The 12,500-nt window shown below is 36.1% G+C and overlaps 2 pseudogenes; both read right to left on the bottom strand.

Annotated features, from left to right (window-relative positions):
* Positions 1-4,784, bottom strand: part of LOC148954287 (uncharacterized) — a 35,518-nt pseudogene extending 30,734 nt beyond the window's left edge.
* A 2,298-nt stretch (positions 4,785-7,082) lies between these two features.
* Positions 7,083-12,500, bottom strand: part of LOC148954286 (uncharacterized) — a 13,440-nt pseudogene continuing 8,022 nt past the window's right edge.

Below are 12,500 nucleotides of genomic sequence, written 5' to 3'. Positions count from 1 at the left end.
TATTCTATCATTTCCTTCATAGGGCAGTCATATCATCACTTAGAATAGATATTACTTTATTGATTTCGACTTTATGCACACCCCAATACTAAGCAATACTTTTCAAATTTCGAATTTATGCATATCCCAATACTAAGCAGTACTTTTCAAAAGACATCATTCTATCATTTCCATCATAGAGCTACCATATCATCATTTAGAATATATATTACTTTATTAATTTCGACTTTTTGCATACCCCAATATTGAGCAATACTATTCAAAAGAAATTATTCTATCGTCTCCCTCATAGGACTGTCATATCATGACTTAGAATAGATATTACTATTAATTTCGACTTTATGCGTACCCCAATACTAAGCAATACTTTTCAAAAGACATTATTCTATCATTTCCCTCATAGGGCTGTCATATCATTACTTAGAATTCAATTCAATTCAAACTTTTTATTTCCTCCGAATACGAAGAGTAAAAAAAAACAAAAAAACCGCTAATCAACAGGCCATAAAATTCTTTTAAACTATATAACAACAAGTACGCAAAGGCCTTCAATCACGCATAATTTTGACTTTATGCGTACCCCACTACTAAGGAATACTTTTTAAAAGACAATTCTATCATTTCCCTCATAGGGGTGTCATATCATTACTTAGAATAGATATTATTTTATTAATTTCGACTTTATGCATATCCCAATACTAAGCAATACTTTTCAAAGGATACTATTCTATCATTTCCCTCATAGGGCTGTCATATCATCGCTTAGAATAGATATTACTTTATTAATTTCGACTTTATGCATACCCTAATACTAAGCAATACTTTTCAAAAGACATTATTCTATCATTTCCGTCATAGGGCTGTCATATCATCACTTAGAAAAGATAATACTTTATTAATCTCGACTTTAGACATACCTCAAAACTAAACAATACTTTTCAAAAGACATTATTCTATCATTTCCCTCATAGGACTCTCATATCATCACTTAGAATAGATACTACTTTATTAATTTCAACTTTATGCGTACTCCAATACTAAGCAGTACTTTTCAAAACACATTAATCTATCATTTCCCTCATAGGACTGTCATATCAGCACTTAGAATAAACATTACTTTATTAATTTCAACTTTATGCATACCCCAGTACTAAACAATACTTTTCAAAAGGCATTTTTCTATCATTTCCCTCGAAAGGCTGTCACATCATCACTTTGAATAGATATTACTTTATTAATTTCAACTTTATGCATACTCCAATACTAAGCAATGCATTTCAAAAGACATCATTCTATCATTTCCCTCATAGGGCCCTCATATCATCACTTAGAATAGATATTACTTTATTAATTTCAATTTTATACATACTCCAATACTAAACAATGCTTTTCAAATGACAGTATTCTATCATTTCCCTCACAGGGCTGTCATATCCTCACTGAGAATAGATATTACTTTATTTTTTTTTCAACTTTTTGCATACCCCAATACTAAGCAATATTTTTCAAAAGACATTATTCTGTTCGTTTTGTGTTTCTTTTTTTTAGTAATTTCTGATCATTTCGTGTTTGAATTATTATAGGAACTTATTTATGCTAGTCTTTGGTTAAATATGACTCTTTACTTTTCTTTGAAAAATTGTTTTTCGAAAGAATCTTTTTAATTAATTTAAAGGAAGCGCAACCAAAAGCGACTTTTTTGTTATCTAAATTCTCAAAGTTCCGATATCTTCAGTAAAGATTTTTATTACACAACGTTCAGGCCTGATTCATCTAAGAAATAAAAATCAAACCAAAAGTTTCCAAACACAAAGAGAAAGTAGCTTTTGTGTCGGCTCCACCGAAGTAGGTAATTACCCTTTTTCAAACCAAACGATGACCAACTACGAGCGTAGAAAATACCACAAAATGAAAACAACAAAATAAGCCAAGTGGTAAAAAAAAAACATTACAGTATATAGACCGTGTGAGCCGTGGTTCCCCCCCCCCCCCCCGCGTAAAACATCCCTTGAGGGAAATACCCCACGTAAAATAACACCTCCCGGAAAATACCCCCCAGAAAATACGTACCCGTGGAAAATCTCCCCCCCCCCCAAATAAAAAAAATACCTCTTGCGGTTGGTTAGTCTCCAATCACTTTCGGCTTATAAAAAAAAAGACTAGAAATGCCTGGGGATTATCAAACAATTTCTTCCTCCATCCTCCTGTTGCAGTGGCGGATCTAAGGGGGGGGGGTGAAAGGGGCGTGTGCCCCCCTAGCGTAGTCTAAAGTAGTGTAAATTACTTAATTAACTCAAGTTTGCGTTAATTAGACTTGCTCCTAACGCTAGTTTATCGGATCAACCTATTTTGCGCCCCCTCCCCTAATTTTTTTTTTCGGATCAACCTATTTTGCACCCCCCCCCCCCTAAGAAATCCTGGATCCACCCCTGTCCTGTCGTCTCTTTCTTAGAGCTAATTCTGTATTTATTTGAAGGCTCAATAAGAGCTGAGATGTTTCGGCATCAAAATGCACCCTTTGAGGTATCTCCCTCTTATCCTAGCTACAAAACAATCAGATAACCCCATTGCAGAAATTTCAGTTCCTTTTAAAGTTTTTTGATTTGTCTATTGCTTACAGATAGTATTTGTCATTGGGAAACCCACGGAAATTTTTTGCGGGGGGGTTTTATGTAAAATTTTAATGAGGAGAAAGAATTTGCACGGAGGGGGAGGGGGCAAGATTTACACATAAATTCCTCTTTTCCACTTCCCTTTGAACTTCTCCATTAAACTAAAAAATAACACGACTCAAAGAAGATTTTAAATTTTGAAAAACATAATTGCCGCGCGAGGGGTATTTTGCAGGGGCGGGGGGGCCGGGAGGGGCGGCGGGGGACTTTTCCGCGGGGGAGAGGGGTAAACGCTTAGACCCGTAGAAAGTGACAGGGTGAAGGGAACCCCCATTAACAGACAGAAAAAAGAGAAATAAATCTGGATTGAAGAGTTTATGACGTCCAATTTTCTTTGTTTTTGTGATAACAGAACAGAACATTTTTATAAATCATCTTGACAGTAATTTATATAAAGACTTAAGAAAGCAAACAATTCCAACAAGGTTGAACATGTAAAGATTCTAACTTGTGTTTTACCCAATGTAATTACGGTGGTTGAGTTACACGAGGGTTCAGTTACATGAGGGTTCAGTTGCACGGTGGTTTAGTTTCGCGGTGGTTCAGTAACATGGTGGTTCAGTTACACGGGTTTAGTTAAATGTGGTTGAGTTGCACGGGGGTTAAGTTGCACGAGGGTTCAGTTAAAGGAGGTTCAGTTGCATGAGGGTTCAGTAGCACAAGGAATCAGCTGCGCGGTGGTTCAGTTGCACGGTGGTTCAGTTGCACGGTGGTTCTGTTACAGTGGTTCAGTTACTTGGGGTTCAGTTACAGGGTGGTTCAGTTACAATGGAACCAAAAACGGAATATCAGAAGATTCACGCACGCATGTTCCATTGTCTAGGGATTTAAAAATCAAAAATTTCCTATGCTTAAAGGCTGCTATTTTAGGAATAGGCTTCGTAATTAGACCAACTCCAAAAATAGTCCATGGTCTCTGGACTAAAGGTACAAATATACAACAGGTTAATGAATAACACCTACAGATTTTAAGTTTGATTTCACAAACATACTAAAGAATAACTGAACATAGATATAAACCAAGGAATCATAACCCTCAGGTTGTAAAAGATCACTAGCCTTAGTCTAATATGCGAGAAAAAGTTAGCAAGTTGATGCAAGGTTCTGATATTCTGTCCAGCCTGTTAGCTACTTTTACAACCTGTCAATAAACATTATATCTTTATAAAACTATATAAAGTGCTATTAAGAAACTTACGGTATTATAGCAGACCCTCGTCCAAACCTCCTGGAATCCAAATTGGAGGTAGTTAGGGGCAAATTACCAAAGCACTTAAAAAATTGACGAATTGAAGGAGCCCTAAAAATAATGGAGGACCACCCCATGAACCCTTTGTAAGCATTCCCACCCCCTTTGATCCGCATGCATAAACGAGTATAGACCTATCGAAACGTAAGAAAATGTTCTGTACTTACCTGATAGATATTTATCAGATACGCTTCTTTTCTGGTAAACCATTACGCCTCTTTTGGCATGCTGGTTTATTGAGTCCTTTAACTGTTTAGACTCATCTGCACTAACTTCAAACTTTTTTTCTGCACTTTTAATTACATCGGGCACGGACTTTATAAGGTCACTTTTTTCCGCTTCATAACAAGGCCAAGATATGAGGCCAAGGCCAAGCTCTCCTTGTTGAAGCATCTTTTGCATTAAATTGGTTAAACGTTTTCACTATCTTTCACTTCCTTTTTTAGATTGCTATTTCCAGGTCATAGATTTGATTTAATTGTGCTATAAACATTTTTCTTTGTATCAATCTCTATGACTTTCGTTGAACCAAAACTTAGTCATCTTCCTGAAACTGATTCTAAAAGTGACTTTCGCTCTGCATCAAAACTTCTCTCTTTAGAGTATTTGTTCTCTGGTTTAGGTTGTATCTTTTCTCCTATTTTCCGATAGTTTATAGAATTTACCGGGATATCATTTATTTTTTTACTTTTTTCTGCTTTAGGTTGCATTTTTTCTCCTACTCTAGGGTAGTTTATAGAGTTCAGAGACATGTCACTTCATATCGAAGCCCGAGGAACAGTTTTGATAATTGAGCTTCCAAGAATATGTGGTATTTGACTAGTTCTTGAATACTGCTGGTTATTTGAAAGGGACTGGGCCATTTCTGACGCGCGTCGAAAGCTGTCCAAGTCAGCAGAAGTTTTCCACAGTAAGTGTTGATTCCTTTAAAGATGTAACTGTCTTTGGTATTTCCGAAGGGTCACCCACTTTCCACCACCTTACGTAAATCTCGGAATGTCACGTATGTCTCACAGTTCTGCCTTGCTTGACACAGTTCTGCCTCACTTGACACAGTCTCCAAAACACTTGGCACAGTCCCAAAATCATGGTACAGCTCCACCACAATTGCTATGCACCACATGGTATACTCGATTCCTGAATGTTGGCGCCCCTTCGGTATTTCTACTGAAATAAAATATAGCTAGCTTACCCCTTCCCCCAGATTTTGAGAATACACTTTGTCCCACCCATATTACGTTGCAAAGTTTGTCTAATTAGTTTTGCTTCTTGATTTTCACGCTTCAACGTGACAACACTGACGAAAATATGATGTTGTCCAAGAAGTTGAATAATTTTGAAAAAAAAAATGCAAAAGAAAATCTTAGAAAGTCACAGTTTTCTGGTATGAATAGACATAAGATGGATCCAAAGCAAGGCCATATTCTGGGGAAGGATAAGGGGGTTTTGAACCCCCCCTCCCAAATGTTTGTGCAACTTGTAAAAACGTAATAAAAATGTATCGACTACATTAAAAACAACAAAAGTAAGCTTATGGACTTTATCAGTTTAATAAAGCAACCTTCAGGTAATTACATTCTGCTAGCACTTCAAAAGTTTGACACACCGCAGCACTCAAAAGTTTAAATGGTCAACTAAATCAGATTTAATAAGGAAATTCAGTTTACCTTCCCCCTAAAAATTTCATATTTCAATTTGAGGTTTTCTGGCATAACCAGCAACACTTTAAGCCTCCTGAAGTACTGGTTCTACCTGCCTACCAGTGGGTAAAGGCAGGCACACATAGCAGCCCCCACCCCTGGGGTGCAAGAGGGGACTCATCAGGTGAGACCTATACCAATTTTAACTTGTAATTTGACTACAGTAACCAATCCTTGGGTTTATACCACTGCTACTGTTGATGCTTGATGTTTTTTGCTGATTGCTTTCTATTCTTCAAATTTCAAAATCCCCTGCTTTGGTATTTGAAATTTGTTACTTCATTGTGGACTACATCCTGCCTTATACCCAAACTGTCTTATACCACTGCTTATTTCTGGTCCTGTTTTGTTGTTTACTTCAGATAAGAAATGAAAAGTCAACTCAAGCCACCTCGTGAACTAAGGTCTGATAGCTCAATCCAATTCTCTGGATCAGAATCTGTTTCAGAGCAGCTACTCATGCTCACTAACCACATAAATAGCATGAAAATCAAACATAAAATGCTAGCAGATTCACTACAACCTGACAATCTTAAATCTTCAGTGATAGGGTTACTTGATGACCTTATATTGGCTAAGATCTCTTCCCAGGTAGATGAGGCAGTGGTTAAAATGAAAGAGGAACAGACATTCATGCAACATAATGTCACTATCTCTTAAGATAAGCTGGATGCAATCAAGCAGGAGGTGTATGCTGGCCTCAACCTAGATCTTAGTAATTTAGTGGATAAAACTCTTGAAAGCTATAACAGACGCATATTTTCTGTTGAATCTTCATTGGCTACTTTAGAGTCATCCATGATAGACCTTAAAAACTCTTTCCAGCCTATCCAGTTCTCCACTAATATCCTTGCAAATAAACTATTCTCTTTGAATTCAATTCTCTTACTAGTATGAATTGTAAAGAAGACTATTCCTTTTTTTCAAATCCTAATCACCAATCAAGCTATACTCGTTCCTCTTGGCAAGAGTGTAATGACCTGTAGAATAGGACTACCAGAAAAACCTGTTTGGTACGGGGGCGTCGTAGAATAACATGATATTTCCTATATGTCTGTTAGAATAACATGGTATTTGCTATATGTCTAAGCAAATAGCATGGTATTTGCTATATGTCTATGCAAATTTATTATTAGCATTCTACTAATATTAACCGAAACAACAGTCACTATTACTGATTCAGTGTCAAATGGCAATTTTTGTCTCACTAGACCGATTTTTTGAAAACACGTCTTTCAACTTTTGATTACAATGGGCTGTGGCTCGCTCTTTACTAGGTTGCAGCTGCCGCTGCAACCATAATGTAAAGAAAACCTGAAACACAGAAAGGATATATACATCAAAATAGGATAATTGGTATTTCCGAAAAGAGGTTCTTAGAGGTAAGTCAATAAACTAATAATTTCAAGCACTAGAATAATTTTAGTAATAACTGTATTGATGCATAGCTCAGATTCTTAGCTATTCATTGATATATACAATTCTTCTCAATTTCTCTTTAGTAACAAGATGTGAGGGTTTTAGTTTCACATAATTTTGCTCAATCGGATACTGGTCTTTCATCCTAGTGCACCTGTTCTGAGATTCGCATTCTGGCTCTGGTTGCTTGGTTTCCACGCTTTCTAATGCGGGTCTTTTCCCTTGAACGTATCGAAATAAATCGTTATCCGCTTGTCGCTTCTTCGCTGTTCCAGTGTTCCGTACAAACTGACCTGGGATTGGATTGCACCAGCTAAGAGAAGGCTGAGTTGAAGAAGAGGATATGCTGCCTAATCCTAATAATTGATTCTATTGTTCACTCAACGGCAACTAGTTGAAGCGAAGCCGGTAATTATAGTGACCTTGTGATTTGGTAAGCTTAAAATATGTGAGTTTCATAAAGAGGCCAAAGTATTGAAAAGAAACAATTTTTTTGGACATTTCGGGGTGGGGGTGGGGCTAAAACCCCCCACCCCCCCTCGGATACGGCCTTGGTTTCAAGTATTGGAAATCTACTGCCACACTCATATCGTGAACAAAGTAAAAGAGTCTTAACATATCTCATGTTGGAAAGTGATGCTCGTTAAGATCACCCTGTTCAGGTTGATAGCACTGGGAAACGAATTACAATTCAAGGAAAAAGTTATAATCTACTTGATTTAATTTATGATATGGTTACAAATCGTAAAGGGATTTTTATCATTTGACAATCATCTAGATAACTTTTTAAATACATTAAACTTCCCGAAAAGTCTTATTACCAATAAGCAAATTCTAAAGAAATTAAAAAAAAACATAGTGCCAGTCGTCAAAGAACACCATCACCATTTAAAAAAGAAGAAGAACAAGAAGAAGATTTTAGATCAATCTTGGAAAATACTAGTAGGCCTACACCTAGCAGCAGCAGCAGTAGTAGAAACATTGATTTGATGACACTTATGGTTACTACTAGACAAAAGCGAAGACGTAAGTAGTGATGCATCAATTAAAGAAAGAGGGGTAATAGGACATTACTGCATCAAAATCTCCAGGAGGGCAGGTAGCCAATGTAGCTATAATGATAGAGAGCGCACAGTCCCCCCATATAGCTATAATGATAGAGAGCGCACAGTCCCCCCATATAGCTATAATGATAGAGAGCGCACAGTCCCCCCATATAGCTATAACAGTTAAGAGCGGGGTCCTATCGTTTTTGCATATATTAATATAAGGTAGCAGACAGGTAGAAATCACCACGTCTAAAAATTCATATCTGTGGTTGGTTTTTTTATGTTGTAATCAGAATCACCATAAAATGAAAATTTGTGCTGTTCACGAAACCATGGTTTTGGTGTTAAATATCATGTTTCTGTTAAAAGTCATGACTGTTTTCATGGTATGGTGATTCTTTTCATGGTATGGGTAAACGAACTTGATTGTTACGAAATTTTATGGCAATGCGTTAGGCGTGTTTTTTTTTATGTTTGGCCTTGAACACGGGTTTAAAAACTCTGACGATGAGTTATTCGAACTATTATGGATGTTTTAGTGTTGGACATGATTCTTCATTATGGTATGATTATAGGCGTTGACAGAAACGAAAATGGTAAACCATCTGAGGGAATGCTAACTCCTATTCAGAGATACATATGTTTTTTTTTTATTTGGATGATTCTCAACTGTGTTCGTTATAATACACAACTACCATTTGAACAGTGTTGTAAGGTACTCTAACCCAACCCCAAGGACCCCCTCCCCCAACTTTGTGCCCCCAACCCCTACCCATCCCCCTCCCCCTACCCAAACCCCTGCTACCCCACCCTACCCCCAACCTCCAACCCCCTCCCTCTGACCCCCCCTCCATTTTTTTTTTTTAACTTGATATATTTTTTCAACTTTTTTTTACATCTCTTAGAATGACATGTAGCTGGTCATTATTTTTTTTTATAAAGTAGAACAGAATATTTTTTGTGCGCCAGTTTCATGAGGAGAAAAATCAGTTTAAACGTTTCACGAAGAGAAAAAACCAAAATGAACTTTGAAACATCTTCAGAATGTAACTGTGACAAGGTAAACCATGACAAAACACTACTGAAAGATTCCAACTATTATATTTCAATGAAAAAAAAAATCCAAAATGAACTTTGAAACATCAAAAGAGTTTAACAGTGACAAGGTAAACCATGACAGAACACTACTGAAATATAATTCCTACATTTCAACGAAAAAAATCCAAAATGAACTTTGAAACATTTTCAGAATGTAACAGTGACAAGATTATCCACGACAAAACACTACTGAAATATTCCAACTCCTACATTTCAACGAAAAAAATACAAAATGAACTTTGAAACATCTTCAGAATGTAACAGTGATAAGGTAAACAACGATGAAACACTACTGAAATATATCAACTCTTACATTTCAACGAAAAAAAAATCCAAATTTAACTTTGAAACATCTTCAGAATGTAACAGCGAGATAACACTACTGAAATATTCCAAATCTTACATTTCAACGAAAAAATAAATCCAAAATGAACTTTGAAACATCAAGAGAATGTAACAATGACAATGTAAACCACGTCAAAACACTACTGAAATATTCCAACTCTTACATTTCAATGAAAAAAAAAAATCTAAAATGAACTTTGAAACATCTTCAGAATGTCACACACAAACACACAAAAACACACACAAAAACACACAAACACACACAAACAAACACACACACACACAAACACACAAACACACACATACAAAAACAAACACACACACACAAACACACAAACACGCACAAAAAAACACACACAAAAACAGACAAACAAGCAAAAACAAACACACACAAACACATACAAACACACAAAAACAAACATACAAACATAAACACACACACACAAACAGACAGACACAAAAACACACACACACACACACACACAAAAAAAAACAGACACACAAACACACACACAAAAACACACAAAAAAACACAAACAAACACAAACACAAAAAAAAACAAAAACACACACACACACACAAACACACACACACACAAACACAAACACTAACAGACACACACACACAAACAAATTAAAACACACACACACACACACAAACACACACAAACACACACACACACACACACACACAAACACACACACACACACACACACAGAAACACACACACTCATACAAAAACACACACAAACAAACAAACAAACACACAAACACAAACATGCAAACACAAACATACACACAATACACAGAAACAAACACAAAAATACACAAATACACAAACAAACACAAACACACAAACACACACACACACACAAACACACAAACACACACACACAAACACACACACACAAACACACACACACACACACACAAACACACACAAACACACACAAACACACAACAACACAAAAACAAACAAATAAACAAAAATACACAAACAAAAACACACAAAACACAACAGAAATAATCCAACTCTTACACTTAAACGAAAAAAAAAAATTAAAAATGAACTTTGAAACATCAAGATAATTTAACAGTGACAAGGTAAACCACGACAAAACACTACTGAAATATTCAAACTCTTACATTTCAACGAAAAAAAAAATCTAAAATGAACTTTGAAACATCTTCAGAATGTCACACACACACACACACACACAAACACACAAAAATACAAACAAACACAAAAACAAAAAAAAAAACAAAAACACACAAAAACACACAAACACAAACAAACACAAATACACACAAACATACATACACACACACACACACACACAAACAAAAACATAGAAAAAAAAACAAAAACCCAATAACACAAAAACACAAAGACAAAAACACAAAAACAAAAACACACAAACACAAACATACACACACACACGCACAAACACACACACACAAACACACATACACAAACAAACACACACACACAGACACATAAACAAAAAAAAACACACACACACACACAAACACACACACACACACAAACACACACACACACAAACACAAACACCCAAACACACAGAAAAACACAAACACACACAAACACACACAAGAACACACACACACACAAAAACACACACACAAATACACACAAACAAACACACACACAAACACAAACACACACACACAAACACACACACAAACACACACGCACAAACAAAAGAACACAAGCAAACACTCACACACTCACACACCCACAAACACACACACAGAAACACACACACTCAAACATACACACACAAACATACACACACACAAACACACACACACAAACACACACACACACACAAAGAAACACACACACAAACACACGCTAGACACACACACACACACACACTAACACACACAAAAAAAAACAAACACACACGCACCCACACACACACACAAAAAAACACAGACACACAAAAACACACAAAAACAAAAACACACAAACACACACACACACAAAAACAAAAACACACACACACACACAAAACACTACTGAAATAATCCAGCTCTTACACTTCAACGAAAAAAAAAATCAAAATTGAACTTTGAAACATCAAGAGAATGTAACAGTGACAAGAAAAACCACGACAAAACACTACTGAAATATTCCAACTCTTACATTTCAGCGAAAAAAAAAATCTAAAATGAACTTTGAAACATCTTCAGAATGTCACAAACAAACACACAAACACAAACAAACATGCACACACACACAAACACACACAAACACAAACAAACACACACAAACAAACACAAACACACACACAAACAAACACAAACATACAAACACACACACAAACACACACACACACACACAAACACACACACACAAACACAAACGCATCACTACACAAACACACTACATACAAATACTACTATCACATAAATATCACTAAACAAAGACAAACACAGATACAAACATCACATACTACACAAACACTACTACTACTATAAACACACTACTACACACTACTACTATTATTAAACACACAATCACAAACAAACACACACAAACATATTACAAACACTACTAAACACACAAACACAAACACACATACACACAAACACACACACACAAACACAAACACACACACGAACGCACATACACAAAAACACACACACAAACAACCAAACACAAAAACACACACACACACAAAGACACCCACACACCCAAAAACAAACAAAAACAAACAAACACACACACAAAAACACACTAACACACACACAAAAACACAAAAACAAACACAAACACAAACACAGAAACACACAAACAAACACACACACAAAAACACGAACACACTAACAAAAACACACACACACACACAAACACAAACAAACACACACACACACAAACACAAACACACAAACACACACACACACACAAACACACACACACAAACACACACACAAACACACA

The sequence above is a fragment of the Artemia sp. Qi Xiang Cuo genome, chromosome 3, assembly GCF_049724085.1.
Source record: "Artemia sp. Qi Xiang Cuo chromosome 3, ASM4972408v1, whole genome shotgun sequence".
NCBI lineage: Eukaryota > Metazoa > Arthropoda > Branchiopoda > Anostraca > Artemiidae > Artemia > Artemia sp. Qi Xiang Cuo.
This window is presented reverse-complemented; position numbering and strand designations above follow the sequence as displayed.